This window comes from Solea solea, chromosome 10 (genome assembly GCF_958295425.1).
Source record: "Solea solea chromosome 10, fSolSol10.1, whole genome shotgun sequence".
NCBI classification, from domain to species: domain Eukaryota; kingdom Metazoa; phylum Chordata; class Actinopteri; order Pleuronectiformes; family Soleidae; genus Solea; species Solea solea.
Window position 1 is genome coordinate 1,557,623 of NC_081143.1, and position 9,843 is coordinate 1,567,465.

The window sequence follows — 9,843 nt, forward strand, 5'->3', positions numbered from 1 at the left end:
CAGAAGTGGATCCCTGACCTGTTGCCATATGTTGTGAACCCGATCATTGAGATTTGACGCCATCTCCGGCTGTTCAGACTACTTTCATCCACAGTGTTTAATAACAGCACAATCTCTCCTCATGTCGACCTGAGCTTGAGGTCGAACTTGTGTTCAAATCCTGTAAATGAACCACGTCCCTCAGTTCGTCCGTCATCTCCAGCTAACATGATAAACATTCAGTTTTCAATTCACTGGTGTGGCAGCACCACGCTGAGATATGTGACAGTGACCGTTCCATGTCTGTATTTACACCGTCACTGTTGTAGCAACAATCCTTTCAGAGCTCACACCTGCTGAGGAGAAGATGTGGAGCACGTTGACTGATAAAGAAATGAAATGAATTCTTCTGAAGAGGTGAGCACTGTACAGAAAGACTTGGAAAGAAAATGATGCATATGGATGATGTTGTTTCCTCAGTGGCAACAGAGGGCGCTAAATCCCAGCCTTATGTCTAAACAGCCATATTACTATCCTTAACCAATATTTAAACAAGTTAACAGCCAACTGTCAGTTAATCATGAGTCATAATAAGCAATAGGAACTCATGCCTTTTTCTCACTTTTTCATTTTAAAGGGGACATATTAGGCACATTAGTCATTGACTACCAACAGAGACACAAAGGAAAATTGGACACCAAATAAAATCTACACCTTCTTAAGTCTTTAATATCTTTAGAATATGTTGACTGCCACTCTGACTCCACTTGCCTTGGAGTTCTCCTCAGTTGAAACAGGAGGACAAAGAAGAAAGTAGACCCCATCAGTGTCAGAGCTGTGGGAAATGTTTCCGTTGGATTTGCAGTATGAGAAGACACAAAGTCACCCACGACGCAGAGAAACTCCATCACTGCGAGCTGTGTGGCAGCAGTTTCAGCCAACTGTACAATCTTCACCCGTATACTCACCCGGAAGAGACGGCGTACCGCTGTGACCAGTGCGGGGAGGATTTCAGCGAGCAGAGCTCCTACAGAAAACACCTGTGTGACCACAATGGACCGTACCAGTGTGTCCAGTGTGAAAAGACTTTCACGTATTTCAGTATATACAAGATACACATGCGGGTCCACACCAAAGAGAAGCCATACTGCTGTGACCAGTGTGGGAGGAGCTTCTCCCAGCTCGGGAACTACAAGTCACATCTAGTAGCCTGTCAGATGGGGCTCCCAAGGAGGAGTCAAGGGTAGGGATGTAACGATTACCGGTATGACGATAAACCGCGGTAAAATTCCCGACGGTTATCATACCGTTTCAAATTTTAATTATCGTTAAACCGTGATTGATTACCGCAACTGATTACCGAAAAACTCACAGTGATACTGCTCATTTCCTGGAGAAGCAGCAGCACCTGAACGGCACTCGCTCAAGCGGGCGCGCATGCGCAGTTTGCACTGTCTGTCCAGCGACAACACGGCTGAAGCCACCTGCGCTCCAGAGATTACCCCCCCCCCCCCCCCCCCGTAACATCAGAAGTCTGGACATATTTTGTATTTTTAAAGGATGTTGAGGGTAAAATAATTGAAGACAATCAATCCTTGTGCAGAAAATGCAAAAAAAAAATCTCCGCGAAGCCACTTCCAATATGATGAGCCATCTCCGTGACCACCACACACAACTTTTCAGCGAGTAAGTCAACAATAACGGGATTTCGGAATAGTGGGAAACGTCATGGTTTGTCTCGCGAAAGCGAGTAGTGTGCAGACGACACATACCGTAGCAGACCAAAATGTGTTTGTTTCTGTGTTTTTTTTAATTTAATTTTTATGCTGTGTACGACCGCTGCTACTTAATTATTATCCGACACAGAGTGAGGACCTGTGTGTGTGTGTGTGTGTCAGTCAGTCAGATGATAATTATTAATGATAATAATAATAATAATGATAATAATAATAATAATCATATAATATAAAATATCTTTTTTTAAATAAAACTTGGTTAAAAGATTTCAGTGTGTGTGTTCAGTACTTTTGGAACATTTTGAACACATCTAACAATACCGTGATAATATTGATAACCGTGATAATTTTGGTCACGATAACCGTGATATGAAATTTTCATATCGTTACATCTCTAGTCAAGGGTCACCCGTCTCACAGTGGGGATTTAGGAGGCCTGCTGGTGGTCGGCGTGCTTCTGCTCGTAGCCTATTGCGTCTATAAGCTGTTCCTCAGTGGAAACATGGCCCAGTGGGGGCAGGACGGAGGACAGACTGGTTACCCCGGAGGCAATCACCATGGCTCCACCGCAGGACCTCCACCCCCAGGATTCAAGCCCGACTTCACAGGTACTGTTGTTACTGGAGAAGGATTTAGTCGGCAACAGTAAGTCCTAGACCTTCTCCACTTGACAAACTTTTCCTCTTTCTGTTCAGGACATGCTGGGGCAAACCCAGGCTACAGTTTCCATAGTGACTACACTCATGGCCAACAGTTCCCAGGCTCCTCCCACTGTCCAAAATCCTGCAGACAGTGATTGGTCCATAAGAAAGAGTTGTTTGGAGATTTTACACCCTGAGGCCACACGTCCTGATCTCCACGAACACAAAGTAGATCAGACTCATACAGAGAACACATGGAAACATTGTGTTGGTGCTAAGGCCTGTTTTATTATTTGTTGCAAGCTATAGGGACCTGTGCTGTCCCCCTTCCTGTTCACCATATACACCTCGGCCACCTGCAAGTTCTCCACTGACTTTGTGAAGTGGGCCAGTGAGAACCACCTGATTCTGAATGTGACCAAGACCAAGGAAATGGTGGTGGACTTCAGGAGGAACAGGACAGCTCCACAACCGCCGAGGGTGCTGGGGGAGGACACAGAGATGGCGTGACGCTGAACAACACACTGGACTGGAAGGCTAACGCCAGCGCTGCGTACAGGGAGCAGGCTGCGATCCTTTGTGATGTGATCCGTTGATGTATGGAGCGACATGTTGGAGTTCTTTTACTGTCTGTTGTGGCCAGTGCTCTGTTCTTTGCTGTGGTGTGCTGGGGGAGCAGTATTGGGGCCGGTGAAACAAACAAACTCAACAAACTGATCCATCATTGGCTGCAAACAGGTCACCGTGGATACTCAACAAAGTGGATAACCCTGAACATCCTCCAGGCTCAGGAGAGCACATTCTCCGCTGTCACAGGACAGATTCAGGACATCATTCCTGCCATCAGCCGTCAGGACTTACAAGAACTCTCTGTAATAACTGCACAATGTCTCTTCATGAGATCAATATTAATCAGACTACATTAGTCTCTCCTTTATGCCATTCTTTTATTATTGCACTATTTTCTTGTACATCTGTACATTTTATGATTAATTTTTTTTTGGATTTTATTTTGTGGCTGTGTTAAAACAATGTCCCCTTGGGGATGAATAAAGTATTTCTATTCTATTGTATTCTAGATGTCTGGTTTGGAATGTAAGAGGGTAAATAACTGTATGAAAAGGAAACGTATATTAAGTAGGGGGGTCAAATTATTACATTAATTGCAATTAATTAATTAATTAAAGTCATATTTAGTGCACTATGGTTTTTAATCGCGTTAATCTCATTTTTAATCTGTAACTTTACGCCCACGAGGCCAGACTAAAACACCCCGACAGCACCATTAATAAAGGTAAAGTGATAGAAGGAGTTAGCTTACCACTGAAGCAGCTCAAGTTTAGCCTACCACATCAATGCAAGGCACCCAGTCACGAGTGCAGCCACAGCTAACGTTAGCAGCGAAGACGTTAGCAATTTAGCGAGCCATAGCAAAGCTCTTCACCAAACTAAACTGGGGGAGAGTCTGTTACCGACAGGCTACTTTCTAGATCCTTTAGAGAGCTACGTCACAGAAATGTGCGCGCGCAGTTTGGGGTCAGAAAACACACTCGGCCTGAAACTAGTAGAAGTAGTAGTACTACTAGAAGTTAATCAAAGGCATTAACTACTTTAACTGTTCACAAATTGTGCTGTAACAAGTAATTACTGCATTAATCATTTAAACTAACCTTAAACTAAATTAACTCAATCTTTTTGTAAGGGAGGAAATATGTACCAACATGTAACAATCCCTCCCCAAGGTATTCTGTCTTTCTGGCGTTAGGAAGAGGTTTTTCAAAATAAAGTAAAGTAAATATTTATTTAATTTGACTCCATTTAAAGAACAAATAACTGAACTTTTAAATATTGGTGGGAATTAAAGTTAACCAATCATTGGAAATGTAAACCCTTTAAGAATTAAATCCTATTGTCAAGAAATCTGACATCAGTCTTGTTCAGGGATGGTTTGTATTATAAAAAACACTCAGTGACCTTTTTCCACATGGACGATTAGTCCTGATGCCTGGGTTGAAGTCAACAGTTTACAGGACAATGATACTCAATCTTTTCTATTCAACTCAGAGGTGAAGGGTCAGTCAGTCATCATCTAACCGCTTTATCCTCCACCAGAGGGTCGCGGGGGGTGCTGTGCCAATCTATGAGTGTTAAATCAGAGAGTAAATAAATATTCAATAACAGATTTTTAACTATTTAAAACAAAAGTCTTAACAAGGCAATATTAGAAATTAAGGGTTAACATACCAGTTTATTGAAATGTCCAAAGTAGAAAATACAGCCAGTAATGGCGCATTTCTACCGGCTCTACTCGCCTCACCTCACCTCACCACGCCACGCCATGCCACGGTTTAAGTAGAGTTCCATTAGCATAGTACCTGGTACCAGGTACTATTTTAATACCTGCTCCGGCGAGGTTCCAAGCATGCTAGTAGTAGGTACTATGCAATAATTGGTCAGACTGCCGGCCGCTGACTGGCCAGCAGTGATGGGAAAAACGGTGTTATAAATAATATTTATTTTATAATTTTTTTTTCAGTAACGAGTAATCTTATTGATTACTCTTCCCATCTTAATAATGCTGTTACCATTACTGCCAAAAAATGTGGAGCGTTACTATAAATGAAGCTGTTTCATTCATCAGACCAACTAGATCTCTGAGCCGAGAGGCAAAGACTTTGTTTTGCTATTCTTCCTTGGTTAGTGGGCAGTGCACGAGTCAAGCGCATACATGCTGACGATTAGCTGGGGTTGAGTAAAATTTCATGCTAAGCCAATCAGAGGTAGAGTTGGGCGGGTGTTCGAAAGCATGCATAGTCAGACACACAACAAACAAGGAGAAGGAGAAGGAGACAGTGCCACAAAACCCAAGCAACTGAAGCTTGATTGTAAGGCCCCGCCACCACACATTTTGTCTCAGACGATACTGAACAAACTACTAGCCAGGTATGTTGTGGAGGATATGCTGCCATTATCTACGGTCGAGTCGGACTCATTCAGGGCACTAGTTACCAAAATACCGGTCATGGGAGGGGTAGCCCTACCGCGTAGAAAGACGCTTTCTAACTATATAGACGCCCAATCTAAACAAATGAATGTGGAGCTCAAACAAACGTTTGAGAAGTTAGAATATGTGTCTACCACGGCAGACAGATGGACTGCATGTAACAAGAGCTCTCTAGGCGTAACAGCGCATTGGATAAATCCACAAAGCATGGAGCGAGGTAAGGCAGCCCTGGCATGCAGGAGGTTCAAGGGACGCCATACATACGAATACATACATACAAATTGCAACAGAGCTTTATCATATCTACTCCTCACATGGGATATCATTCAAAATCACCACAACAGTCACAGATAATGGCTCAAATTGTGTAAAGGCCTTCAAAATGTATCAGCAAGTGGAGCAGGACGACCAGGAGGATGAGGTGACGTTTTCTGACATCAGTGAGGCCTTGCAGACCAGTGTTGTTTCTGATGATGATGATGATGATGGTGATGAAGATGATACTGTAATCAGAGATGTGCGTCACACACCCTGAACCTGGTGTCATGCACTGATATTGACAAGTGGTTACTGTCAACACCAGGAATCAGGAATCAGACAGCACCTTACCTCCAGAGGTTTTAAAGTTTGAAATCTTTTTTTGAGATTTTATATTTTTTAAGTTTAAACTGTTGGTTCTTTTCTTCTTTCTTTCTTTTATTGTTGGGCTGACCGGGTTCTGGAGAGACTGAAATTTCGTTCTGACCTCATGACTTAATGTGTGTTGGAATCATGGACGCATTTACGTCATACACACACAGGTTTGTGTAGCTATTCTTGACTGCCAGTTATTTGGAAACCAAAACCTCACCTCTAATCTCAGAGATAACCAGGGGGGTAAACGACGTAAACGTGGCCTTGCGGTCAGGATGGCAGCTAATGATAAGCAGTCTATCCAGAAACTTTAGTTTATATACTAATATTTTGAAGTTTATTGATAAGTGAAAGATCGATAACCCCTGTGCTTATGTGTGGGCGTGTAGGATCTTTCCAGTACCAGCACAGCCTTAGATTAAGTTTCTGGTAAACTGGGGGGTATTCCATCAAGCAGGCTAAAGGCAAAGCCAAGCTTAAATGGCCAAGTCTGGCTAATATGAGTGAGAGTTTGGATCCGTCAAAGAGGCTGAGATTAGCCCCAACTCAGTAACCATGGAAACTATGACTCTGGCTAAGCCATAACTGTGGCTCAGGTTTCCGTTCCATCAATCTGAGCCTCAACCCTGTTCCACCAAGGTGTCTAATGTGAATGCTAGCCATGTAACCATGGTAACTTATGCTGCTAATATTTCCGCCGTAGGGAAGTAGTTGAACCCACTTTATAAATTTGTTCCCATATCCAAGTCTTTCCAGAGTGTTAAAAAGGTAAGACCACTCCACCTTATCAAAATTCATATATATCACATATAATGCAATAAATTGTTACATGCATGTCATTAATGAATTATCACAAAGTTTTACTGCAATAGAGAATAAATGTCATATGATTTAAGATTGATATTTGTAAAACCCTCAGAGCTATTATATTTGTTGTCATCCCGGTTCAGTAGAAGTAATGGGTGACTACATCCAGAAGAGGGCAGTAAAGCTACATTACCAACTGTTGTAAAACACCAAACAACATGACATCAACATCGACTGAGCTGTTTGCTATGGAAGAAAAGTGAAGTCACGAGGATCACTGTGATGTTCATTACATTACATTACATGTCATTTAGCAGACGCTTTTATCCAAAGCGTCTTACAAAAGTGCATTTAAACATTTGGGAACAAATAAGAGCTAGAAGTAAGTAAGAGCTTCAAGTAGATCAAACTATGAAGTGCTAGTCATAAGTGCGATGTACAAGTTTATGTTTTTTTGGGGTTTTTTTTGTCGTCTTAGTCGAGATAGAGTCGGAAGAAATGTGTTTTTAGTCGGCGGCGGAAGATGTGGAGGCTTTCAGCTGTCCGGATGTTGATGGGGAGCTTGTTCCACCATTTGGGAGCGAGGACAGTGAACAGTCTCGAGTTCTGCGAGTGCCTCTGCGATCCTCTCAGTGAGGGGGCAGCGAGCCGGTTTGTCGATGCAGAGTGGAGTGGGCGGGCTGGGGTGTAGGTTTTGATCATGTCCTGGATGTAGGCTGGACCGGATCCGTTTGTAGCATGGAACGCAAGCACTAGAGTCTTGAAGCGGATGCGAGCAGCTACAGGAAGCCAGTGAAGGGAGCGGAGGAGCGGTGTAGTGTGGGAGAACTTTGGTAAGTTGAAGACCAGTCGAGCTGCTGCATTCTGGATGAGTTGCAGAGGTCATATGGCACATGCAGGAAGACCAGCCAGGAGGGAGTTGCAGTAATCCAAGCGTGAGATGACAAGAGCCTGGACCAGAACCTGTGCCGCCTTCTGGGTTAGAAGAGGCCGTATCCTTCGGATGTTGTGCAACATGTATCTGCAAGATCGAGCCGTTGCAGCAATGTTGGCAGTCTGTCCAGAAACTGCTTAATTTCACGGCACCTATGATTCTTGCCTCTGTCTCTGATCTTCTCCAGAGCTTTAATGCTGTTCTGTCTATAGAACGACTCGAGCGGTATCTCCGCCGCCTTCATGTGATTATCCACCGATCCGTTGCGGTCCTGCTGTTGGAAGTTAAGAAATTTCGCATACGCGTTGTAAAGGACGCAGCAAACAAACAATGTAACATTGTTTGTTTGCTGCGTCGTTCAACTGAAAACAGGCTCCACCAAGTAAAACTATCACACCTGACGGAGGGGACGAGAATTGATTACCCTGTCCCGTAGACGCGAGCTCAGTGTTGCCGTTGCCTCCGTCCGTCGTCTTGACATAAAACAAAATACTTCCTGTTTGCTACACTGAGAAACGCAGAGAGAGAGTTGTTGGGCATTGTGTGAGCTCATTTGAAAATGCTTTGACTGTAGCAGACATTTGTTTCTACTGAAAACAACAGACTAATTCAATGTGAGTGTGAGGGTTAATCCAAACTGAAGAAACTTCATACACTCACACATTATGTTGGTGAGTTGGGGGCTCCCACTGTCTCTTTCTTCTGACAAAAAAAATCACTTTCATCAGATGATGAAATGGGAGACATGGTGTTCAGTGACATGCCCTTGTTCAAATCTGAGTGTGTGGCTTCACTCTTTAGCTCGTACATTAATATGGCCCTCCCTTCGTGGGAGTTATGGGAGTTGGTGATGGACGGCAGACGCACCAGAGCCGAGTTCAGCCGTTTGCTGTCCTCCGTCATCAAGAATATTGTGGATGTGATCAGCACATCGGTTTTTCAGGTTGTGAAGCCGCAGGTTGTTTCCCACTCAGGTTTAAGGAACAAGAACCATAATTACAGATACGTGACAGAGGAGGATATCCTGGCCACGTTTGACACAGCTTTCCACCTTGGCCTGGAAGCAGCGCTGGGACTCAGAGTGAAACCTTCTTATATCACAGACAAAATGCTGCAGTTGTTAGCAGCCCAGGTGACAAATATCCTCAACCAGTTGCTCGACTCAGAGGAGCGAGAGGACAGTCCCGAGTCGTGTCATAGCCAAAATGCACCAAAAGATCAAGTCATGTGACAGCCAGGATGCACCAGAACATACCGAGTCATGTGACAGCCAACCAGAACCAGACCATACCGAGTCATGTGACAGCCAACCAGAACCAGACCATACCGAGTCATGTGACAGCCAACCAGTACATCCTGTGTCATGTGACAGCCAACCAGTACATCCTGTGTCATGTGACAGCCAAGGGCCTGCCAGGGCTGGGTCCCATTCACAGAACTTAGAGGATTCTGACTCCGACACGTTGCTACAGCAAGACTGGTACTTTTTTGTGGGATTTTGCTCATACTTACTGATCCACATCCTCGACTCAAATGCATTGATATATGACGTGGACTTCTTTGGGATCATAGTGCGACTGGGAGAGAGGACTGTGGGGGAACTGGGGCCCACTCTCCCAAAAAACATCAAAAAGGTCCAAATTGCTGTTTACACTGTGTTGCGAGTACGGATCTTCAAATGCTCTGCTGGCTGCCATGTTCAGAGTGTCCTGGGTTTTAAAAGAAGAAGTGCAAAAGCCAGAACCAGTCAGCTTTCTGGATAAAATGAGGAGTCTTTTCAAAAAATGGACCGGCAGAGTTTATCCAAAGAGCACCGTCAGCGACCACCAGGACTCCATCAACCAGGAGACTGGATCAATGCCATCGTCTTCCAGGAAATGTCAGGAAGTTCTTGTCCATAGCCAGATTTTTTAAGAAGCCTTGAACTGATGGATGGAAAAACTTAAACATTTGTCGTGGGTAAATACTCAAAACACGTGTGTACAGTGTACAGTTAAGGAGAACAGCCATTCAGACTACACTGAGACAATTCAAGGGAGAAATTAAACAATTAATACATACAAGATACAAAAGAAAAATAAATAAATAATAATAACAAAACAATAAATA